The sequence below is a fragment of the Lissotriton vulgaris genome, chromosome 3_1 (genome assembly GCF_964263255.1).
Source record: "Lissotriton vulgaris chromosome 3_1, aLisVul1.2, whole genome shotgun sequence".
NCBI lineage: Eukaryota > Metazoa > Chordata > Amphibia > Caudata > Salamandridae > Lissotriton > Lissotriton vulgaris.
In genome coordinates, this window is record NC_141689.1 from 655,053,997 (window position 1) to 655,080,251 (window position 26,255).

General features: G+C 49.4%; 1 protein-coding gene across 1 annotated transcript in view; it reads right to left on the reverse strand.

Moving 5' to 3' along the window:
* The window catches only part of CHD1 (chromodomain helicase DNA binding protein 1), a 1,544,591-nt gene that overhangs the window by 487,613 nt on the left and 1,030,723 nt on the right, over positions 1–26,255 (reverse strand). The gene's annotated exons all lie outside the window — the stretch shown is intronic.

Genomic DNA, 26,255 nt, shown 5'->3' on the forward strand with positions numbered 1-26,255 from the left:
AACGCACCCTACCATGTCAGTCATGCATGAGTGCTTGAAAGCCTGATAAATTGCAGTAGACAGCGGCAAGGGGAATACTATGTACGCCTACACGCTGCATGAGGTTGAATTTGGGTAAGGTAAAGTGAAAAAATGAAGATCTTCAGCTTGGGCGCAGAGCAAATATAATACCATATCTAGTCCAATGTAACCACCTTGACGATGTGGCAATGTCAGTATTTCCCAAGCGATTCTCAGCTGCTTACCAGCCCTAGTCAAGTATATTAAATTGGAACGAAGTCACCAAAAGAATTGTGCTGTGAGCGGCATAGGGAGATTATAGAAAAGATATAAGAATTTGGGCAGCACTATAATTTTGGAAATTGTAAAACGCCCGTCAGGGGCAGCAAAGCCGGTTCCATGCTAGTATTCTCTCCTGAGACCCATAACAGCACCATGATTGGCCCGCCACAACTCATCTGCATCGCGGGTGAGCCATATGCCCAAACAGCGCACCAGCCCTGTTGCCCATTGCAGAGGGAACTCAGACTCAAATGGCAATGTATTCTTGGTGAGTGGAAACAGAATGGATTTTGTCCAATTTATCTTTTACTGGAAAGGCTGCCGAATTTAATGACCTCCCGTGTGATTGGAGCAAATTGTCTTTAGGGTCGCGAATATAGACATCGATATCTGCTTACATGGATATCAAGATTTTGTGCGCTGTAAAATTTAGCCACCGACAGGAATGATGTCGCAAGCGTGCCGTGAGTGGTTCCATTGCAATTGCAAAGAGAACTGAGGAAAGGGGGCAGCCCTGTTGGGTACCACTTGTGATTGGAAAGGAATCTGATAGCATTCCATTTATACGGGGTCGGGCTGTGGGGAAGGTTTATAGAACCTAGTATGACTTATAAACCATGAAGTGAGCCCCAGGAGGAGAGAGAACAAAAAGGGCCATTCCAAGGAATGGAAAGCGACTAGCAAGACAGCAACCACAGCCAGGTGAGGTCCCACACTGTGTAAAATAGCAAACCGTGTGTGAAGAGTGTGTAGTGGAGTGCCCAGGGACAAACCCGGACTGGTCTGGGCAGACCACGTCCAGTAGAAAAGCAACTCATCGATTGGCCATGAGTTTGGCAAATATTTTATTATTTACATTGATCATCGATAAGAGGCTTTTAGGAGTCACAGCGCTTTGCCGAGCTTAAGTATTGTAACAATAACAGGTTCGCGAAGCGATGGAGCCGTTTGCCCGGCTCCAGAGAAGCTTTAAACATGGCCAGCACATTCGTTATAAAAGGAGGTCGTGAGTCCATCAAAGCTGGGTGCATTGTCACCAGGGAGACTTTAGAGAACTTGTAGCACCTTCTCCTGTGAGAAGGGGGAATCTAAAAAATACTCTATGGGCGGGGTCCAGCCAGAGAAATTTTATGGTGACTAAGTAAGCTACAAGTTCTTCTTGCACAGGAGCGGCTTGGTAGAGTCGAGCATAAAAGAAGGTCATGATAGACAACAATGCTGAGGGGTCAGAATGTCTAACCCCTTGATCATTGAGAGGTTCCATCACATAATCAGAGGCCTGCAGTCTACGAAGCATAGAAGCGGAGTGTTTTGCCTTGGAGATAGCTCTTCCCATAGCCACGCGTCACAGATTTGCGGGATAAGAAGTGCAGCTCACGTTGCGTCTCATCATTATATTCTAAGGCATTTTTGCTGAAGGTCGCCAAGGTGGCTGGAGCTGTGGATGCGAGAGTCTAGATTTGAGGGCACTAGCATCTTCAAAAATCAAATGAGGGGGAATGGACCACTTGTAACTACGTAGCCAGGGTTTTTTTACCTTGATTAAAAAACCCTCATACACGCATGTAGATGGAAGGCGGTATATCTTGGTTCTCTGCCGATTACGCTGTGTTAGTGCATCATCATAGGGTCTTTTAGTTTGTTATATGTTAACCTCCACCAGGAGGTAGCACTGGATGCGTAGTAGTGTCCAGAGACAAACTCTTTAAGTGCTCAAAAAAATGTTGCTTAAAATTCTCTGGATCCTCTTAAATAGGTAGTCGTTTATTACAAAAGGGAGATGAGTCAGGAAATTAAAAAGAATTTTATGTGTAGTTATGGTTTCAGCCCCACTGTGCCCAGCCGGGTCTATGGGGCTTTCTTCAGGACCAATGTAAGAAATGAGTAGCTACATTACTTGTGTACAAGCAGTGGTTCTATGTTCCACTTTGTAATGACTGAGGCCAATTGTACCTATAGTTAAAAAGAGACACAAAAAAACAGTGACAAATACAAGAGACAAGAAATTTGCACATGTCAGTATACCCTATTTAACCTACAACTTATCTTAAGTTCAGCTTTCTTGTCAGAGGTAGCTATTTGCCCTCTCTATATTTAGACATCATTAGGTGGCTGATATTCTTGGTAAATAAACTGAAGGTTCTATGGAGTCTAACGAGTACGGTGTCTATCTTTAAAACCTTTGATGTAAAGTGGTTTTAACATATTTCAGTGTAAGCATTGTCACTTTGATAACCCAGCATATTGTATATAGGTTTGTCTAAGAGCTAAGCATTTAGGCTGCAATGCAGTTTGTTCGTGTTTAACATACGATTTGCTTCAATGCGCTTATGGTAAATTAAAGAAGTCACATTGAAAAACCTTCGTCCTCATAGTGATGGTTTCACAAAGTTGCGTTATGCAACGCGGTTATATATTTAAATATTTGCTCTGCTGTTTGTGCGACCTTAATATCACGTCTTAACACAATAGTGCGAATAATTCTGCCCGTTTGTGTTTTAAAAAACGGGGGGGTTTGTACGTTATTGTTTGGCGGTCTGGGTATCGAGCAATCACCAACTTGGCTGTGAATAATGTACCCACCCCCTTGCCCCAAGATACATCACAAAAAGAACAAACAAGACTGGGAATAATCCCAGAGGGCTTTATCAGAGGGTAGTGTTAAGCATTTATTGTACACATTCAGGCAAGGAGTATCCAAAGGCTCCGGTTTCTCGTACAGTGCTGTCAAGTATTGTGGCAGCTTGTAAGGCTTGTTACTAAAGGTGTAAAAGAAATTGTTTACAGGGTTGTCTGGCTTGTATCTGCTGCGAGGGGAGATTATACCATTGGGTGTTCAGAGGCTAATCATCGTCATTTAGGCAGGCTACCTTTTGTCCTCGCAGCAATGCCAGAGGAGACATCGCTCCAGCCCAAACACTCTTAGCTAGTTTTAGAGCGGCCTTTGGGTCATTTAAGTGGTGGGATTTACCATCAGCGCATTTTAGCAGGATAGAGAAGTGCGTAGGTGATGTCAGCCTTCTGCAGAAGTCTTTTGGCGGGCAGGAATTCTTTTTTTTCTTGAGGACAAAATGGACGAGTTAATTACCTTCGATAACAATGTATCTGGTAGAGACACAGTTTAGCTGCAGATTCCTTAACTTAGAATATCCCCAGGCATCAGACTGGATCCGGAAAACTTTCTGCAGCAGCACCTCTGCGCGCCAGGGGTGGCGCCGCTTGGATCTGCCCTGACGTAGTCCGCGGACGAGACGTCAGCAGAGCCATATATGCCCCCTCTGGCGCGCTGACGTCAGTTTTCAGCGGAGAAACTTTTCCATGCCACAACGCGGAGCCACCACCAAAAACTGTGAAAATATGGGAACAGTGTGCAAAAAAAGAAAAATAGAATTATAAAGGACAGTGCCAGAAACAGTATTCTGCAAAGCAGTAAAAGGAAAGAGCAGAGCGCCACTCTGAGAAGCACCCCTATAAAAGCGAAGGCCAAACCACCTGTGGAGGTAGAGGAAGATGTGAGAAAAAAAACAGCATGGCAGACAACAGAAGCCTGCAACTATAATGTATAATATGAAGGACAACAAGGCCAAATCATAGGATGAAGGACAATTTCACCATAAGACGTCACCAGAAAGAGACGTTGCAACTCCAATAAAAGACCAATAGAATGTGGCAGAGCCGATAGACTTGAACCAATGGGTCGCAGGGGTGGTAAGAGACCCCAAGCCGACAGAGAAGGGGAGAGAGGTGGGTGGGAAAAAACCTGAATAGATCCCACACTGTACAATCCAGGCCCAGGGCTGGAAAGGACACATGACATATGAGCATACCGCCAAATCACGTGAACGGGCAGAGTAGTGCAAAGAAAACAGAATGAGCACTTTGTGTCGGATTGAAGTGAAAAAGTCACCCTGCAGAAAGGCAAGCTACCCGGAGGGAGGCGAGTATAGAAAACCCCACCCCAAAAGGTCCTCGCAGAACGGGGAGGACGGGCGGGCGTTAAGGAATCTGCGGCTAGACTGTCTCTACCAGATACATCGTTACTGAAGGTAAGTAACTCGTCCATCTGATCTAGCCGCAGATTCCTTAACTTAGAATAGATACCAAAGCTATACCCATGGAGGAGGCGGGTCTGCGACTGAACCCCATTAAGTTTCCGAGGGAACATAGCAGTCAACAAGGTGACGAAACACGGTGGGGACCGCAAGCCAGCGCAGCCACACCAGACCATGAAGCTCATAAAAGAGTGGAAAACATGGGGAGGCAAAGGAACCACAAGCCGTCCAAGAACAGCATGAAAACCACCGTATGTATACCGGGTGATAGAAGGAAAACACATACTAGATATGTAGGTGTGAAAAGGAAAGTGCAGGGCTTCGCAGGAACTGGAACTGAACCTAGGGTTTGATATATCCGCAGGATCAGACGTGCCAACCGTAAGTAAGACCCAGAGAGATGGCAACTGGTATGACATAGTTCGCGCATACCAGTGCAGTATGCACTCCAGTGCCCTAGGGGATGTAATTCCTGACCTGGCACACTCACAGCCAAGGATCACACATATGCTGAGTCCCCCTCTTACTGTAATATCATGGAATGTAAATGGCCTTTGTGACAAGAGAAAGAGGGGACTGGTACTGCAGCATCTTAAGAGTCACGCTCCATCAGTGGCCTTTCTACAAGAAAGACATCTGATGGGGACATCCACTAAAGCTCTGGACAGATGGGGCTTTAAGATGGCGGCATACAGAATTTACATCGGGATCTAGGGAAGTAGGGATATTGATCTGAAAAAGTAGCACACTGATGATACAAGGGACTCAGACGGATGATCAAGGGCGCTTTGAAGCACTTTCCTGTCAATGGGAAGGGCGAGACTACAACCTAGACTCTGTATACATTCCTCCCGCTCTTCACAATCTGGCCTTCCCGGCCCTTGGTAAATTCCTGCTTTCACTCCCTCAAGGGCAATTGATCATGGGGGACGACTTTAATACCACACTAGACACCGCAATGGACAGACACCCACGAAGAGACCAGGAGACATCTCCGAACCTCCGAGAATTCCTGGACGCACTCGGGCGGGTGGACATTTGGCGCACACGCTACCCCAAGGCACGTCAGTACACTTACCACTAGGGTGCACACAACAGCATGTCAAGCATAGACTATATCCTCATCTCCCCAACAGGCCTTGAGAGAGTACTTGAGATCACACACTTCCCCAGAGGCATATCAGACCATTCCCCTGTGTCAGTAATGTATACATCATACTACACTGGGAGGACACACAGATACCGCATATACCCTGGGCACCTGAAAGACCCACTCATATGAAGAGGCCTGCACAAAACCTCTGGGCACTATGTTCAAGAAAACGTACAATCCGTGACCTCTCCCGTCATCCTATGGGAAGCATATAAGATGGCCATACGCGGACAGGCTATTTCAATAATCATGTCACATAAGCGAGACAAGGCACGCACTCGGGCTGGTGGACATTTGGCGCACACGCTACCCCAAGGCACGTCAGTACACTTACCGCTAGGGTGCACACAACAGCATGTCAAGCGTAGACTATATCCTCATCTCCCCAACAGGCCTTGAGAGAGTACTTGAGATCACACACTTCCCCAGAGGCATATCAGACCATTCCCCTGTGTCAGTAATGTATACATCACACTACACTGGGAGGACACACAGATACCGCATATACCCTGGGCACCTGAAAGACCCACTCATATGAAGAGGCCTGCACAAAACCTCTGTGCACTATGTTCAAGAAAACGTACAATCCGTGACCTCTCCCGTCATCCTATGGGAAGCATATAAGATGGCCATACGCGGACAGGCTATTTCAATAATCATGTCACATAAGCGAGACAAGACACAGCATGTACGAGAACTTGAAGTGGGAGATAAAGCCGGCAAACTCCTTGCCTGGCTAGACAAAAAGGAGTGGGCCAGTCGTTGGGTAGCACAACTGCAATCTGCCAATGGGGAGATCATAACGATCCCAAACGACATAGTCAGAGGATTCACTCAACATTACAAGACAATATACACCCCAAATGCCCTATAATACACCTTGAGTATGGTGTGCTGAACCATTGTGTTATATTGAAGATTTTTTGAATAAAAGCAAGAAAGAAAATCCTATGGCCTACTGATATCATTAATTTGATTACTACTGTTACTGTATACTGTATGGTGTGTTGAACCATTGTGTTATATTGTAAAAGGGCCTTTTGGGCATTACCTTTGGAAGCCTAGGGGTATGTGGCTTCAGGTTTCTGGCACCCACAAATACAACTAGACCACGAAATAGTGGACGTAGTGCAGTCAATTCTTTTGCCCTATACCCCCGTCGTAGTATTGTTAATTAGCGGTACTACAACATTTTGGTTTTGGCCCCAACTTCTGCGCCTGGGTTCAGCTCCTGTATACGCAGCCATTGGCGCATGTAGTGGTCAATGTACGAACATCTGACTACTTTCCCTGGGGGCGAGGGAACAGGCATGGCTGTCCCCTGTCTCCACTCTTGTTTGCTCTGGTGCTCGAGCCGCTTGCGGCGTAGATAAGGGGGGATCCTGTAATACATGGTCTGCAGTGGTCGGAGGGGTGGGAGTACCGCATTTCCCTGTATGCCAATGACAGTTTGTTATATATGGCATCCCCCAGAATGTCGATCGCCTGCTAGCTCGACATCTGCGAGTCATATGGCAGAGTTTAAGGATACACGATTAACCGGGCAAAATCGGTCCTATAGATATTTAAAGGCCCCCCCCCTCATGCCTACCCAGAGGTGCCACAATACTGATCGCAGAAGATGGGTTCAAATATTTGGGATACATATCCCACGGAATGCACACAATTGTACGAGCGTAACCTACTACCCCCCCCTGAGGAGACTTCGTAGTGACGTGAAACACTGGCACTCCCTACCTCTGACGCTCCTGGGCCGGGCGGCACTTTTCAAATTGATGGCTCTTCCCAGGTTTTTATACGCTTTACAAAACACGCCATTCCCGGTTTCCTACTCCTATTTCAAGTCAATTGAGGTGGCGGTAGGCCACCTCCTATGGGAAGGGAAGCCCCCCGCATAGCAATGTGCAAGCTTGTAAGAGGCTGGTACGATGGCGGAATTGCCTTGCCCAACATTCAACTATACTATTGGGCCTCACAGCTAATAGTGGTTAACCACTGGCTCCACACCCCAAGGCGCTCCCCGGCCTTGCTTCGGGCCCAGAGATGGGATCCCGGGCCCCCTCTGGTCACCTTCACCGGGGAGCATGACGGCGCCCCCCTGCTTGACTTCTTTTTGGGGGGCAGCCCAGGGACCTGACCCATCTTGGGGGCATCTCTGAGACCAGCTGCGGAGCTTGGTCTTCTTTGGGGTCAAAGGTCGTCTACCTTCCGGGGGCCATATCTAAGCCCCTGGGGGTCCGATCTGCCCCATTTACGCGTCTTCTTGCTCCTGGTGGCACCCCCCAGCCACTGGAAGCACTCTCCTTTGCCCTCTGGGTCTCCAAGAGGGTGCCTTCTGCAGGGAGCGGTCTTCACTGGCTCCCTGCGCCTCTCTACTCCCTGCGGAGAGGCACCTGCTTCTGCGCACCTGGGCTCTTCTTCTGGCTCTTCTTCTGGTGCTGTTAGAGCCTTGGGGGGCAGTCAGAGGGGTCCTCCTTCCAACTGCCTATTGGCAGGTTCAAGCAGCTTCCGCCTCAGCAGATCACACCCCAGAGAGCTTCTCTTCCTGTGCAAGTTTTTTATGAATTTGGGGAGGGGGCTGACAGGAAGTCTCTGTTTGCCCTATCACACAGCGACACATCACTTGCCTTCCACAGCTCCCTCCTCCTTACCCAGCCTCTGGGCTTGTGTAAAATGGGGTTGTCCAGTGTCTCTGGCCACATGGCCTCTGAAGAACAATAGTTACCTGTAATCTGTGGTTCTCCAGTATTGGTGTCTTTCATAGATTCACATGCCTGAATCATTCCCCGTCGTCGGAGTGGGAGTCCCACGGTACATAAAAAAGCAATAATTTGCATATAAGAAACCAAAATCCTTAGTAATAACCAACCAGGTAAAGTAGCCCTATGCTACAGTGCAAAAAACTTCCACACTCATGACTATCCTTGTCATTTTGTATAGACCAAACTGCAGCCAATCAGGCAACAGCACCCACCAGAATTTTCTCCCCAGAGGTTCAGGCTCTCATATTTTCTCGCACAGGAGTGAAACAAAAACAATCGCCTAAGGAGCCTCTGAGGCGAGGTGGGCGGGTGCATGTGAATCTATGAAAGACACCAATACTGGAGAACCACAGATTACAGGTAAGTAATTATTGCTCCAGTATTGGGGTGTCTTTCATAGATTCACATGCCTGAATCAGTAGATAGCAGTACACATCATAATGCTCATAGACGCTCCTTCTATCATAGTAAATACACATGCTTTGCAACAGAGAACAACATGTAAAATAAGCGTCTAAAAGAGCATAGAGGAGGAGGGAGAACAGAGGCTCACCTTATTTAAAAAGATTGCGAAGCACTGCTAGTCCTACTGAAGTATCTGTGCCGCTTGCAGCATCCAAGTAGTAATACTTTGTAAACGAATGCCTGCTGCACCAAGTTGCCGCTCTGCAGATGTGATGGAGAGGCACACTAGCGAAAAGGGCTGTTGAAGAGGAGACTGCTCTCGTAGAATGTGCCCTCGGCAACAATTCCAGAGGTCTTGCTGCTTGCAGATGACATAGACTGATTGCTGAGGACACCCAGCGGGCTATGGTCTGTTAAGATACAGCGTATCCTTGATGTAGCCTTCCGTATGCTACGAATAACTGATCTGTCTTACGCAATGTTGTGTTTGAGGATCAGGAAAGAATGTCCTTAGAATCACTGGCTCATTAGGATTAAAGTTGGATGGAACTTTAGGCATGTAGCCTGGATTGGTACGAAGCACCACTGAATTTGAAGTGAATTGTAAAAAACGGAGACTTGGTGGTGAATGCCTGAATGTCACCGACCCTACATGCCGATGTCAGTGCTAGAAGTAGAGAAACCTTCCATGAAAGGAATTTGAGATCCACTTTATGAATAGGTTAAAAGAGGTGATGCATGAGCTGGAAGAGCACCACATTTAAGTACCAGTATGGAGGTGGACTTCGAATAGGAGGAGACATCCGGAATAAACCTTTAAAGAATTGTTGGATTATTCCAGCAGAATAAAGAGAGTTAGAACCATCTTGACGGAATGTGGAAGTGGTTGCAAAAAACACCTTCTGTGTGGAATGAGATAAGCCTGATCTGGCCAAATGAAGAAAGAATGGCAAGATCTGTTCCGGTTTAGCATGAATTGGGTGTAAATTGGCAGAGTGACACCAGGTACAGAACCTTTTCCATTTAAGTTTGTATGTCTTAATAGTGGCAGGTGCTCTAGCAATATCCAAAACCTCTTAACCATCCTCAGGGATATCTAGATGGGCGAATTCAACGTGGTGAGGAGCCAAGCTGCTAATGTCAAGGAAGTTGGGTCCGGGTGACAAATTTGACCCCCTTCAATTGTCATAAGATTCTGTATTGATGGAAGCTGAATGGGATCGCTTTCCGAGAGGAGCAGAAGCTCTGTGAACCAATATTGGCGAGGCCACCTGGGCGCAATGAAAATGAGGCAACACGGCTGCCTCTTCATTTTCCGGATTACTCTGGGAACCAAAGGAAAAGTAGGAAAGGCGTATGCATATATCTGAGACCAGTTCATCGGAAGTGCATCCCCGCATGAGTCCCTGTGAGGAATCTAGCTTGCAAAGTGTGGGCATTTTCAGTTCTGAATTGTTGCAAATAAGTCCGGGTCGGGGTGACCCCACTCTCGAAAGACACAGTCCCGAGTCGGTTGATGGATATTCCATTCGTGATTTGATATTGCAGATCTGCTGAGAGAATCTGCTAGCACATTGGACATCCCTGGAACGTGGACTGCTGAAAGATCTATCTTGAGATCTATAGGCCAATTCAAAATCTCCTGGGCTTGCTGAGACAGAAAGGCTGATCTTGTAACCCCTTGCTTGTTTAAGTATTGTATACTTGTTGTTTTGTCTGTCCTGATTGGAACTCTGGACCCCTGTATTACTGTTCGAAAGGACTTCAAGGTCAGAAAAATAGCTCTCAGCTCTAGCAGATTTATGTGCCATTTCTTTTGCTGTGTATTTCACTTTCCATTGACGGTCATTCCCTGAAGGTGTGCCCCCCATCCTTCGAGGGAAGCAACCGTGGAGATGGAATACCTTGGCATTTTCGTCAGGAATGTACATCCTTGTTGTAAATTTTTCTTTTGAGTCCACCAGAGAAAGGCTTCTCTCATACGGTAAGTTATGCTGATCTTGTTGTCGAACGATCCCGAAACCTGCACCCATTGGAGGCTGAGTTCCTCTTGCAAAGGTCTCATTCGGAGACGACAGTTGGGTACCAGAGGGATGCAGGATGAAATCATCCCTAGAAAAGACTTGAACGTCCAAACTGAAATTAAATGCACTCTCTTTGTTGTAAAAGGAGAGCCATCTTGCAAATCTTGAGCTGCCTTTATTTTGAAACGAAAGCCTGAGTGAGCAGAGTATCTAGTGTGGCTCCCAGAAACGACTTTCTTTGTGATGGAGTTAGATGAGATTTTTCGAGACCAGTTGCAAAGGTTTTGTGGATTCCACCAATGCAGAGAGTTGTATGCCCGACCGCTCACCAACACTAGGTCTGTCAGTTGCCCATGAGCCTGAGTCCACTGACGTGCTAGGCACTCCTGAAGCGGACGCATATGTAGTCTCGCGTGCGGGACAATGGAGATGCAGGAGGCCATCATGCCTAATAACTGCATGAACACTTTCGCTGGAAGCGAGTGTTGAGGCCTGAATCGTTGGATCAGCGTTTGGATACTGGCGATTCTCACTGAATTTGGCTGCGCAGTGGCTGCCAGAGTGTTTATCGTCGCGCCCAGATACTGCCGTACATGGGCGGGCTGGAGATGGGATTTTGGGTAGTTCAGAGAGAATCCCAGATCGTGCAGGAGATGAATGGTGCGGGACACGTGGTCGGCGCACTGCTGTTCTGTTTTTGCCTGAATGAGCCAGTCGTCCAGATAAGGATAGACGTGGACGTTTTGGCGTCGTAGATGCGCCGCCACAGTCGCCAGGCACTTTGTAAAGACTCTTGGCGCTGTGGTGACCCCGAACGGCAGGACTCTGAACTGGTAATGCTGGTCTAAGATTGTGAACCTGAGATACTTCCTGTGGGAAGGATGCAGGGGAATATGAAAATAAGCATCCTTCAGATCCAGCGTAGCCAGAAAGTCCCCCTGTTGAAGCAGGGGAAGCACCTGCTGCAACGTGAGCATATGGAAGTGCTCCGAGAGGATGTACCAGTTCAGAGGCCTGAGGTCCAGGATCGGCCTGAGTGATCCGTCCTTTTTGGGGATCAAAAAATACAGGGAGTAAACCCCTGTTCCCCGCTCTTGCAATGGAACGAGCTCTATCGCCCTTTTTTGCAGCATAACTAGAACTTCTTGCTGCAACAAGGTCAAGTGCTCGCCGGACATAGGACGGCTTCTTGGCGGTATGTCCGGTGGAATGGACGTAAGCTCTAGACAGTACCCGTACTGGATAAGAGACCTCACCCACCTGTCCGTGGTGATGGACTTCCACGCTGGCAGGAACTGCTGGAGTCTCCCCCCGACCGGTGTTGTGTGATCGGGGGGCAGTGACAAGACGTCACTGCTTGTTGGTGGTGGTGGACCTGGAGCCATTGTTTCCACGTCCCCTGCCTTTGATATTATTGCCTCTGTAACCACCTCTACCCTTGTTGTTATACGAGGGCTGGGTGTTACCCTTGTAATATTGTGTGGACTGGGATGCCTGCCCCCGTGAGGTGCCTCTTGAATTTGAGCGGCGAAAGGAACCACCCCGAAACTGCTGACTTTGTAAAGCCCCCATTGACTTGGCAGTTTCGGTATCCTTTTTCATTTTTTCTAGGGAGGCATCCACCTCTGGCCCAAACAGATGGTCAGGATTCACTGTTTGACTCAATATCGTGGTTTGGATGTCGGGTTTGAACCCCGAAATTCTAAGCCAGGCATGGCGTCTAAGTAACACACTTGTATTGATAGCTCAGGAGGCTGTGTCTGCCACGTCTAGGGCACATTTGATGGATGCATTTGTAATGAGTTTACCCTCCTGAATGAGCATCTCTCCTGCCTCCTTGTATTGGTCAGGCAAGTGTTGCAGAATGGCCTCTAATGTGTCATAATGGGCCCTATCATAACGTGCAAGCAGGGCTTGGGTGTTAGATATTCTCCAGATGTTAGCTGCCTGCGCAGCAATGCGTTTGCCTGAGGCCTCAAAGATCTTGGACTCTTTGTCTGGGGGAGGAGCGTCACCAGTAGTCTGAGAATTCGCCCTCTTCCGAGCGTTGGAAACAACCAAGGAGTCCAATGGCAAGTGTCCCTTGATATAAGTGGGATCCGTGGGCGCCGCCTTATATTTCCTGTCGATGCGAGGGTTGACCACCCGCGCCCGGGTGGGCTCTTTGAAAACCTCCGGTGCATGTTTCAGCACCCCTTTAAGCATCGGTAGCGTTTTGACTTGCTTTTCGGCTACCGAGAAGGTGTCGAATAAGAAGTCCGCATCCACGGGGTCCGAGTGTAGCTCGACGTCATGGTTCGCCGCAGCTCTCTCTATTAAAGCATTGAAGGCCGCCGAGTCCTCTGTCGGGGACGTCTTGGCGGCGAAAAGTTGAGTGTCCTGACCCGACTGCGGGTCTTCTGTGTCGCCTCCTGCGGCCCAAGGCACATGCTCCTCCTCCGGATCCGAGTACGCAGGATAGTTGTACTCGGCATCTTCCTCGTCCGCAGCAGCCTCGGGGGAATGCGTCGGCGAGTGTTCCAAGGCCTGTGGGGACACAGGTTCCACCAGAGCCGAAGAGTCCGCAGAGTACTTCTTGTTTTTGAGCGGGATCTTAAAAGGTTCCAACGCCGGCTCCGACGTAATTTTTCGTTTGAGGAGCGACAGTTTTCCGGTGTTGGCGTCGATGATTACCTCACGACGTTCCTCCACCGCAAGCGGCTGGAGCCGAAGCTTCGAGACCACCAAGGCAGCTTTCGGCGTCAATACCTCCTTTGAGTGTCCGCCCCGTTTCGGCGCGAAGGCCTTCGGCGCCGACTTGGGTGGAAGGGTGAAACGAATGGGCGTTTGCTCTTTAGTAGGCTTAGGCGTGAGCGTAGGCACTACAGTGTCCTGAGCGGGAACCACAGTGGACTTTCGGATCCGCTGTAAGGATTCCCCCACTTTCTTCGTAAAGGCTGCCGAGGGCTGAACCGGCTCGAGCGACCCCTCATCTTCGAGAGCCTGATCGGCGGTAGGCTTCTTCTTCGGGGCCGACGCCCCATGCCTATGCGCGTCGTCGCCCTGACGCTTCTTCTGAACCGTCTTCGGGTCCCCGACCCCTTTCGACGCCGACGCGGCCGCGTCGGAGGCCTTCGCCTTCGGCGCCGACCCCGAGGGCTTCGGGTCGGCCATTTTGGCGTGGCTCTTCAAGTCGGCCATTTTGGTTTTCTTGGAAGTTGACGCCTCCAGAACCTTCTTTACCAGCGCAACTTTCAGTTTCGGTTTCGCATCCGAGGGTGCGTGACCAGTTGGCTTCACTTTCGTTTTCTTCAACATAAGTGATGTCTTAGAAATGTCCGTGACCGGGCCCGGAGGCGGGGACGTAGGACTCATAGTTAGATCTTGGGTAAGGCTCGAAGGCGATCCCTCGACCTGGGCCGTTCGGAGGGGAATAACCCCTGAGTCTGATTGGGGATGCTCCTCCTCTGAGCTATCTCCCATCGTGGCACAAGCCTGATCGTCGTCCCCTACCTCGTCGGAGACTTCGCCAAAGTCCTCCTCACCCGCGTCGTAGGTCTCCTCCTCGGACGCGGGGCCAGAGTCCGACCCTCGCACGTCGTCTTCTCCCTCGACAGATTCCTGGAAAATGTCATCTGGTGGGGGCGCCGAAGCCGACAACTGAGCCTGGAGCCGATTGGCCCGGCGAATCTTTAAAGTTTTCTTGCTTCGGAACTTCGAACACGCCATGCAGGTGTCTTCGCGGTGATCCGGCGACAAACAGGTATTGCACACAGGGTGCACGTCGAGGTGTGAATATTTGGAGTGACACAGCGGACACTTTTTGAATGGAGTCCGCTCCATAGCAAAGTTGTAGAGTAGGCCCGTCCGCGCCGAAAGCACGTGGAAGGGCAGCAAGAGATCGGAGCTGAGAGTCAGAAAGAAGCCCGTACGCAACTATACCGACGCCCAGCCTAAAGACCTTTTGGTCTCGAGTAGAAGTTGAACAACTATCGGTTCCGACAGAGGGAACCGAAACACATCCGAACCCAATGGCGGAAAAAAACAATCTGGGGATGGAGGCGATGCCCATGCGCACTGTAGTCCAGGGGAGGAGCCACCTATCTCGTGATACTTCGAAGACTCTTCCAGGACAACAATGTGCAATCATCCGGACCCAACACTAGGTGGCGGTCTATGCACAGATATGAATTCAGCAGCCCACATGCCTCGAACAAAGGCTTCTTTTTTCCCTGCGAGTAGTTGTTACCTCGCTGCCCGTATGTTTGTTGTTTATACGGTTGGTATCGCTGGTTACCTTGTGAAGACTGGTACCAGCGCTGTTGAGAGTAGCACCCTCTATTGGAATAGGACCCACGACCTTTGGCTCCACGAAAGGACGATTTACGAAACTGTAGGTTCCCCAGCGACGTCGCAGTTTCTGTATCCTTCTTTATGGCCACTGCTGAGTCAATGATCTCTACAGAAGTACACTCTCCTTCCAGCAATATTTTTCTGGCTTCTGATTTTTCTGGCTCAGGAAGCTTTTCAATATATAGTGATATATCCGACCACCTTTGTCTGTTATATCTCCCCAATATTGCTAGGGAGTTTGCAGCAGGGACAGTAGTTGTAGCTATCGTTGACACTTTCTTGCCAAAGGAGTCCAAGCGTCTGCCATCCCTGTCAGACGGTCTAGCATTATTCTTTCAGGAGAAAATCACTAAAATTATAGAGGAAATGAAATATGTTCTTATTCCTCCGGGGCAGGACAATAGCAATAGCAATCCGGAGAGCAGGGAGAAAAATGAGGAAAATGTGAGGTGTCTATCACCAAAGGACATCTTGGAAAATTTTGAGATCCCCACAGAGCAAGAATTCTTAAGAATAGCCCTTAATACGACATCGGGCTCCCCTCTGGACCCGCTACCCCACAAAATAGTAAAGGAGTTCGGGGATGAAATCCTCCCAGTACTGCATCAGTTGTGCAACCAATCTCTCGACACGGGCACCGTACCAAAAGACTGGAAACTGGCGATTGTCACCCCACTATTAAAGAAACCAAATCTAGACCCAAATTGCCAAAAAAACTACCGACCTATATCGCTCCTGCCATACCCTATAAAGATCATAGAGCGCTGGGTCAGCAGAGCATTAGCTCTGTTCCAGGAAACTAACAACATCCTGGAAGAGGAGCAATTTGGATTCAGACCAGCTCACGGAACTGAGTCAGCTCTGCTGGCAGTTCTGGACGACCTACGAATGCAGGCGGACAGGGGAAACTCAGCAACCTTAATCTTGCTGGACCTGTCCGCCGCATTCGATGCGGTGAGTCACGACATCCTGCTGACAAGACTGAGGAACATTGGAGTCGGGGGAGCTGTGCTTGACTGGTTTTGCTCCTACCTGATGGACAGATGGCAGGCAGTAGCCATCCCTCCATATCAGTCAGAGTTTGTCAAAGTCCCACATGGGGTCCCACAGGGGTCTGCTATTAGTCCTATACTCTTCAACATATATATGCAACCCCTGATAAGCATCATCAAGACTCACGGCATTAGCGTGATTACCTACGCAGACGACACGCAGTTGATGATTTCTCTCGATGGTGCTCATGCAGACTCCCTTGAGACCTTTCACACCTGCATGCTGGGAATGACGCTCTGGCTAAATCAGAATTCACTACAATTTAACAGTGACAAGACGGAAATATTGCACTGCACGGTAGGAAGAATTCCCAAAAGTCTACCTACAGATTTCTGGCCTCCGGCGCAAGGAAACTCACTAACCCCAGTGAACTCAGTAAGGAACCTCGGAGTCACTTTATATAACAGTCTGAGCCTAGAGGCTAATGTCAACAAACAGGTTAGTAGCTGCCTTGCTTTAATGCGAGGATTGCGCCAACTGCTACCCCTTTTACCTTCACAGGTTAGAGCCACTATAGTTAGGAGCACCATTCTCAGCCGCCTGGACTACTGTAATGCCCTTTTACTGGAATCCCCTGTCTACCTGATCTCCAGGCTTCAGAGCATCCAGGCGGCTGCAGCAAAACTGGCACTATCTCGAGAGCGAAGATCCTCTACCACCCTCGCCTGGCTGACCTGCCCTGGCTGCCCATACACCAGAGGATTCGCTTTAAATCCCTATGCATTGTCTTCAGGGCAGTGCATGGGCTAGTCCCCCGACCATTTCAAAAAACATTTAACTGGTATGAACCCACCCGGTCTCTTCGATCCTCTTCTTTAAACTTCATTAGTGTACCTAGGATTAAGAAAGCCACCATTTGGCGGCAGAGCCTTTAGTATAGCGGCAGCCCAACTGTGGAACAGTCTACCTACTGACATCAGAAAAGCAAGTGAACTGATGCCTTTTCGAAAAAAGGTGAAAACATGGCTCTTCCCGAAAACTTAATCTACCAGAACCTAAGACTATTATCCCCCTCTGTTGCACAGTATTTTTCAGCCATATGTACGCAGCGCCAAGATGCCGTAGGGTTGCAGAGCGCTTTACAAATACCATAAATAAATAAATAAATAAATAAATAAATGGAGCGGTACTTGTGAAGATGGGTTTCTGGCCCGTCTCTGAGCCACTTGGGTGACAACTGACTATCTTTGATTGCCCTATAAGGCATGCAGGCGATGTGAGGAGCGCCTTATACTTTTTGTCCACACAAGGCAAGACTGCCGGTAACTAATTTGATGAAGTCTATTATCAGAATTATCTTTGAGGCTGATCCTTAAAGTTATATAAGAAACAGTCATCCTGTGTAGTTTCCATAGAAATTAGGAACCTCTTTGTTGCTCTAACCATTACGAGATGAAAACCTCTAATGTCTACAGGCGGAGAAACCGCCGTATCAGGAGCAGTAGGTGATGGGGTTTGCGTATGGTAATCATCGCACTCCGACAATAGAGAGTTATCATTCACCTCATCTTCTTCTCTGTCGTCATCTGAGGTTACAGCCTCCTGAGTTTGGTGGGATTGACTTGGGGTTCTTCACGTTGATGCAGGTACTGAAGGCATGGGTGTTGAAGGCAGCGACTCTGCCGATTCCGATGGAGGGAATCGACGATAGTAGTCGGTCAACATTTACTGTAAGTTGTTTAGCAGATCTAATGGCATCTGTGAAGTTGGCACCGCGGCCGGAGCCTGATCCGTAGGCTCAAGAAACTTGTCTTCCTCTTGATCCTCGTCTTGCAATTTTATAAGCAGCTCAGAAGGACTTCTGGCTGCACAGAACCATCAAGCCATCACATTGATGTAGTGGAAAAACAGTTTACAACTAATAAATAGGCTACAAGAGCACTGTGCATATGGCCAACTGTCAACTGGGTTAACCGCTGACGAATCCGACCGTTGACTGGGTCAACCGTCGAAGAGGCCAACCGTCAATGAGGCCATCTGCGTCAACACAGTTGTCGACGACGCCAACCCTCGACGACAAAGTTATTATTGAAGTTTAACGTCTATGGAGCTGACCGTAGACCAGACTACAGTTGACAAGCCCACCATCGACGCAGCCCTCTGACGTCAACAAAGCCAATTGTTGACTAGGCCAATGATCGACGGTTACCGTCGACGAAGTTTACCGTCAACGAAGTTTACCGCCGACGAGGCCAACCGTCGACGAGGCCAACCGTCGACGAGGCCAACCGTCGACGAGGCCAACCGTCGACGAGGCCAACCGTCGACGAGGCCAACCGTCGACTAGGCCAACCATCAACGAGGACAACCGTCGACGGGACAACCGTCGACGAGGCTTACTGTCGACGAGCCAGCAATCGACGAGAGGGCACTACCTTCACTGTCGTCGACAGAGCCACCGTCGACGACAAGGCCACAGTCGTAGACGACAACTTAAAAGTTGAAGAATGCCCTTAGTCTACAAATTCGTTGACACACTCAACGTCGTCGTCGACGAAGAGACAATGGAGTCTTTCATCCTTCGACGGGCGTGTCAACGAGCCCGTCGACGGACTGGCACCTATAAGTGTAAAGGTGGCAGTAAGAGTCAAACGCCAGAGACCAGGTCCCCGTAGGCGCGGAGGCCCGCAGACTCCGTGGGGAACAATATCCAGAGGATCCTACTTTAGGCCAAGGAGAAGGAATCCCAGTCCCACACCCACGCTTAAAGAGGACTTAGCCTGTCCAGAACAAACACTCTCCATGCCAGAGACAGGGGTGTCTGAAGTCTACAACCTCTGTAGTCTCAGAAGGAGACGGCCCTCTCCTTTCTCAAAGGTCCTTTGAGAAAAAGGTTCCACAGAACCTGCGACTTCTCACCTCAAGGTCTTGAAAAAAGACAGTACTATTGTGAGGGTCCTTAGAAAAAAGGCGAAGCTTTCAACAGGCGAAGCAGGGTTGAAAATAAAGGCTTCTTTGAAGAAATGTAAAAATATTTGCAGAATGTAGCAATTTTGAAGAAAAAACTGAGCAGAGGTCAGGGAGACTCCTTTCACACGACGTGCGGTACAAAATCTGAGAGCCTGAGCCTCTGGGGAGAACATTCTGGTGGGTGCTGTCACCGGATTGGCTGCAGTTTGGTCTATACAAAATGACAAGGATAGTCATGAGTGTGGAAGTTTATTGCACTGTAGCTTAGGGCTACTTTACCTGGTTGGTTATTACTAAGGATTTTGGTTTCCTATATGCAAATTATTGCTTTTTTATGTACCGTGGGACTCCCACTCAGACGACGGGGAATGATTTAGGCATGTGAATCTATGAAAGACACCTCAATACTGGAGTAACTCAACTCCTTCCCCCCTCACTGCCTTCCCTCCTTGGTGCAGCCTGGTGCCTTGCGCCCAGTGACAGCTGCTAATGGATGAGCCTGTAGCCCCACCCATTTTCACTTCGTGGAGAGGAGGCCTTAGCTTGTGGAAGAAAGGTTATCAATCCATCCAGATGAGGTCAACCCTCAGCCTGGGTCTGGTCATGGCTGGTTTAGAGAAATATGACAGTTCTGTATGACCCAAAAGCAGTACAAATAGAATTTTGGACTCTGCAGAACACTACTTTTCACATCCGCTACAGCGGACTTTAGTGCGTGTCTGGAATTTGTAGGCCTTGTGGAAGTTACACTAGCCCATGGGTTCCACCTCCCCTTAAGGGAATAATGAAGTGAAAAACACAGTAAAAACACACTGACGTTTCCTGGCATATTTCCTTCCAGTGTTTAAAGCCTATTCCATGTCACTACACAATTCTGCATAAGTCCTGCCACACCCCTCACTCTGTAGCTGCCCCTGGACTGAGCGCGCTAGGAATCTCCCCTCCGCAGCCCCTACACATGTGCTCAAGCATGTACACGTGCCTGCATGTAACCAGCATGGTGTCCCTGACTCCAGCTGCTGCGCAGTGGCCTGACAAGCCAGGGGGACACCAGTAAAATCTCCATGCAGTCTCTTACATCCCGAGTTCACTGTGGGTGAGTCCCAGTTTATGAGGCTCCCCCACAGTAAAAGCTCAACAACTAGGTGCTCAAAAACCAAAAAAAATCCAGGCGGCCCATGGTGTCAGAACCACCTTCTAACAATACCAAACTTCACAGTTTTCAGAGTAGCCGTTATGGTGCTGTGGAGTCCGTAATGACAGGCTCCCAGCACCATATACTCTTAATGGCAGGACTGCGCTTATAATACCTAAGAATGGACTTAGACACTGTAGGGGTAAAGGGCTCATGTACCTGTATCCTCACCACTGGCATAGGGCACACAGCTAGAGGGGTGACTGATCTATGCCAGAGCAGTAGGTTGTAGGCATGGCACACGGCGATGTGTGTCATGTCAACTCTTTACTTGGTTCTGCACCAAAACACGCAGCCTGCAAAGGCAGTGTGTGTGCGTAAAGGTACAGGGCCTCTAAGGGTGGCACAATAAGTGCTCCAGCCCTTAGAGGTCTTCCCTGGTCACAGTGCCCTGGGAACCTGTGGTACCATTTACCAGGGGCTGACCTGTGGCCAGAGATGCCAATTGCGTTAGTTTTGAGGAAAGAACATAGGCCCTGGGAACCTGATTGGCAGGGACCCAGGACACACCAAGAAAAAGTGCATCAGTGGTCTGGCAAAAATTGGGGGGTTACTGCAACAGAAAGCCACTTTCCTACAAATGGCAGATCTCGAAGCACATCCTGAACATTGTCTGGGAAACAACTGTTGCGCAGCCATGCATGGCGGCGCAAAGCCACAGACCGAGCAAGAGCTCGGCCCACTGAGTCAGTGGCGTCAAGGGACGAGCAGAGGAAAAATTGTGACATTCCCCTGCCATCAGGCAGAAGGCGAAGTAATTCTACCCGTGGCCCTTCTGGAATAGAAGGAAGGTTCTCGAACAAGTCCCAAAGGGTAGAGGATGCGCATGCGAACACGCAAGCCGTATTTAATGCATGGATTCCAACACTGGCAGAAGTGAAAAGCTGGCGACCACACGTGTCCAACCACCTAGCCTATTAGTGGGAGGTAACAGTGGCAAGGCAGAGGAAGACTAAGTCAAAAGCCGCCTGAACAACTAGGCCCTGAGCTCTAGGGTGAATGGACAGGCAGAGTGCATCATCCGGGGCAGGATGCTGTCAACCAGCAATGGCCTGATCAACAGAGGAAGGCCTCGACCATGTGCGAAGCATGATGTCAAACAAAGATGTTCCAAGGGGCAGCAAAGGCTCCCCCTCAACCGGCTCCGTGTGGAGAAGATCCAGCAAAGGATCAGAAGGCAGGAACACCACATGGGGCTGAAAAAGAAGAATAGCTGTCGCCCTGTGAATAGCCCGTGCGTAGGCAAAGCTAGCCGCAGTTGCCATCCGGGGGAGGTGACAATAAACCATCGGTAGGAGACGGTTGGAGACTAACCCGATCACTAGACTGCAAAAGTGGAGGAGCCGGAGGCTGATCCGAAGGCTACGCAACACTAGGTACCGGCACCATGGACGGAAAGGACCTTAGATCTGGAGAGTCCATAGGATGTCAACCTCTTGCATAAGAGGAGGCGCAGGCACCGGTGTCGACCGACACCGTGTGGGAGTCGAATCGACGTCCAAGGAGTCGGGAGGCACACCAAGCTCATGCAAAAGAGGTGGCGTGGACGTCGGCCTGGCAGCCGTCTGACATCGACCCAACTGCAACTAGTGGGGGAGGAAATACGTTGACAGGGCGTCGAGTCCGGCGAAAGCCTCGAACGTCAGCGCAGGAAGCCGCTCAGGGCTATGAGGTGAATGAAGGGGTGTGATAGATAGGCGACTGGGAGGGCCCTCTGGGCCGCGTCCCGTCTGCATCGTATCGGCTCCTAAACAGGAGTCGATGCACACAGCCGGCGCTGAGGACGAATCCGCCGGTGAGGACCCGACATGAGTACCTTCCAACTCTACAGGACCCGAAGGCGCAGCTGGGAGAGGGGGTGACCCAAAGTAAGAGTAGAATGCTTTGGAATAAGCCTCCATTTGGGCCTGCGTCGCTCCGACACCCGGAGAGGGAGGGTACGGAGAAGGCGACCGATGGACGGCCATGCCTGGCAGGGAGCAAGAGTAACATGCACCAGCGTCAAGCGTATGGGAGGAAGACCTCGGCGACTTACGCTTGTGCTTACCCGCCGTTAAAACAACGTCCACGGGAACAACCTTGGAAATGGGCTCCATCCAGAGAGGGAGAACGGCGACGCCAAGGTGCAGGACCGAACAGCCGTGCAGCCAGTAATTTCATACGACGCTCCATCAAGGGTTTCATTCGTTGACGGGAGTTGCACTCTTTAGAGTCGTGGTGCACTCCTAGGCACCATATACAGATGGCGTGCGAGTCCGTTACAGACATCTGACATGCACAGGTCTCACACGCCTTAAAGCCCGGAGAACAAGCTACTTCCCTTCGGTGACGCTATTCTGGTGGATACAGTATCTGTCTGTGGATTCCTCACCTTGTGGATTCCTCACCTAATGAATATCCCCTGCGCCAGCATTCCACAGATATTTTTCTTAGCTCTCCAGGCCGACAAGATTGTCACAATGCCATGGCTCCGCCTGACGTCACTGGAGCCAGTAGAGGACCACGTTGGCGTGATAACGCCAGTTCCACCCATTTTTTCCGAGCCACTGAGGCAAAACAGTGGACCGACCATGGAGACAATGCATACATAGTACACAATATTCACACGAATACACACGGTGCAAAGTGAAAAAAGAAAGCAAACTGTAGGAGAGTAGGGTCTGCAATCCTATGGTCACTCCAGATTTTTGCTTTTTGCTTCACTGGTTTACGACTTTCCCTGGCTGTGGGCCTAGCTGTTCTCTCTCTAAATTGACAAACATGTACTTTAGGTGCATTTACCAATTGGTATTGGGTCACTCTTATAAGTCCTTGTACAGTGTACCATAGGTACCCAGGGCATAAGTGCACCCAAGGCCTACCAGGGGCTGCAGCATGTATTATGCCACCCTTGGCTGGCCATCTAAACAGACACAACTGGCTGGTAACACAGCTGGGGAAAGGTGGTGTAATCACCCTTTGCTGTAGATTTAGTATACCTATATCTAACCCCAAAATGGACACATATACTCCTATAAGTCTCTCCTATGGCAGGCCTTATCAATACGGAAGGCAGAGTGCTTGGAATTATGTGAGATGGACCTCTAGCATGAGCTGAGCCTGTCTGCAGCTTTCGGAACCATGTACATATAGCTGTTCCTTGATAACGCTATACCATATACTCTTAAGTGCATTATAATCCTTGCGGTTATTGCTAACTTTGGCATAGCATTATCAAAACATGTCATGTAAGGTGTCATACGCTTTGGAATACTAACCCCTCGCCAGTTCTGGCGACGGGGGTAGCATTCCACCCTTCTAGAGGGATAAGACATGTATGTAACTGTAACCTCGGTTAAAGTTAACCAGAGCCTCAGCATCACAAAATGGATGCTGCTGCCACAGACACAAGTCTGACCTCCTGCTGCTGAGAGTCCTTCCAGCAAGGGAGGCCTGGACAAAGGGTTTCCTACCTGGGGAGGTACAATCACCACTCCAGACAGGACTTTGTGTATCCAGATAGGCAGGGCTGAAAGGAATGAGACAGGCCTGGGGCACACAATGTGTCCCTGTGCATACCCTGGTTCAAACCAGTTGCTGGGGCACTCCAGCCCCAGCTCTGGCGCGAAACCGGACAAAGGATAGGGGGTGTAACCACCCCCGTTCCTGGTACCACCCATGGGAGGGACCTAGTCACTAGTACAGCCCCCTTTAGCAGAATAAAGGTAGGAGCTGGTCTCATTCCAAATTAGATTATCCTGAACAACACTACAAAGAAGCAACTCTGGACTTCGATGTTCTGCTCCACAGAAGACTGAAGAAATCTCCCTTGTGGCCAAGGAGTGACCATCCTGCATCCGCAGGTACCATCAAGCGTCCTAGCGGTTCACTTTGTCGTCCTTCCTGGCGGAACCAGACTTCAGAGCCCGACGAGACCTCCAGACCTCTCCGACCTCAACTCACATCTGCAGCACAGCGGAGATCTGTGGGTGAGACGAGACACATGGGACCGGCCATCTTGAAGAAACTGCACTTCGCTTCCAGCACGACCTCTGAGGCACCCTCGAGTGAGTGCTTTGGGGATTAAGAAGCCCCAGCCCCGAGCAGCTCCTGCACTGAAGACCAGCCCTCCAGCATCCACGAGATCTGCGTGGGGCCCTTCTGCTTGATTGCTACTCGACGCATTGTCTGGTCACTTGCCAGCTGGCTAGTGGCCTCCTAGACGACGAAATCTTGAAACACCACCGCTGGTCTGGTTGCTCCAGACTGGCCCTTGCTTCCCTGCAAAGGAGAAGTACCCCAGACCCTCCTGGTCCGCACCAGACGCCATCTTTACTTGCCGCGTGGGTTGCATTTGCCAAGGCCTGTTGACTCCGATCCTGGAACCGACACCACCGACAGAGAGAGCCTGCGTGGGACAGCTCGTGCCTCCATCCTGGTCGTCGAAGACGCCTCCTGGTTCACGTGGCTTCAGAGTCAAGCGTCACCTCTTCACCTGATCGCGACGACATCATCTGGTTCCTTCCTGGTTCCACACCGGTCACTGGCTAGTGACTTTGAACACTGTCCCCTCTGTTTTCAGGTCTCCATCTTCTTCAAAACGGCCTTGGATCACTCCGGACATCTTCCTCCTGGTCGCCTGCTGCATATTTTCTCCAAGGCTCCTTTGACTTCAACGCGGAAACCTGACACACTTTCACACCTATGCACCCGCAGCCCGTGGGTGAGGTAACGAGAGCATTTCGGTGCTCATAGGTAGATTGACTCTCCTAGTGTCCAGGTATCCTGTAGTTTCAGTCTCAACCAGTCGGAACTGTCCTTACTTACCTATTTTGTAAATTGTTTGTGCCCATTGACTTTGCATTGAAACCCGCGTGTGTGTTCTAGCACTGCACACGCGTACCGTGGGCCTCCTGCTCCTTACCAAAGGTTAGGGTAGTGTAGCCCCAGCGATTCTACAGCCTCTGGTCATACTCATTTCTTCTATCGTTCTACTTAACCCATTTACTTAGTACATGGTTTGCCGTGCCCCTAGGGCACCATTGTAATTGTGCGACTTACTGTATTTTCCTGAAGAGTATTATGTGCTTAGCCCTCTGATCTCATAAAGAGTTCAGAGGTGTTTGTTAGTAATACATATATTGTTTATTTTCATAACTACATGTGTGGTGTCCTTTCATTTGGTATTCAAGGGGTTATATGTGGTAAAACAGCTGGCTTCACATGCCAAAAGAGTTTAGCCTAAGACTGCCTTGTCCATGCTACCATTAGGATAGCTGGTCTATAAGGTTGACTTCCATCCAATCACCATAAGGGTTGCTTGGACTGATACAAGGTGATCACTAGAACTAGTGAGCATCATGTATCAGGCCAACTTCTCACACAAACATTTCCTATAAACCTACACAAAGGCAGAAAGAGGCAACACAAAATAACAATATGAAACAACATATTAACCAATACCTCTTTTAAGGTATAAAAGGGTGGACAACGGGGAGGAGGGTGGGTCAGTGGGGAATCCACAGGCCGATACTGTATCCACCAGAAAAGCATTACCAAAGGTAAGTAACTTGTTCTTCTGATGGATACATCTGCCTGTTGATTCCTCACCTTATGAATAGAATCCCACAGCAGGCCCTCTCCCGGAGGATGGTGTCCAACCTTCTATACCAAAAAGTCTTGCAAAACAGACCGAGCAAAATGGCCATCTCTCCTCACTTAGGAATCCAAGCTGTAATGCTTCGCGAAAGTGTGAGGGAGGCCAAGTTGCGGCCTTACAGATGTCCAGCACAGGAACCCCTCTGGACAAGGCAGAAGTAGACGATTTAGCCCTGGGAGAGTGAGCTCTAATGTCTTCAGGAGGCTCCTTACCAGCCAGAGCATAGAAAATCCTGATGCACAAGATGATCCACCTTGATAAAGTGCACTAATGCACTGCCTTGCCCTTCATATGTCCAACATATACCACAAAGAGCTGATCATCCTGACCGAAGTCCTTTGTTCTATCAAAATAGAAACTATTTGCCCTCTTAGGGTCCAGACAGTGAAGCCTCTCCTCCTCCTTGGAAGCGGGAGGGTAAAAAGTAGGAAGGGTAATGGACTGCCCTA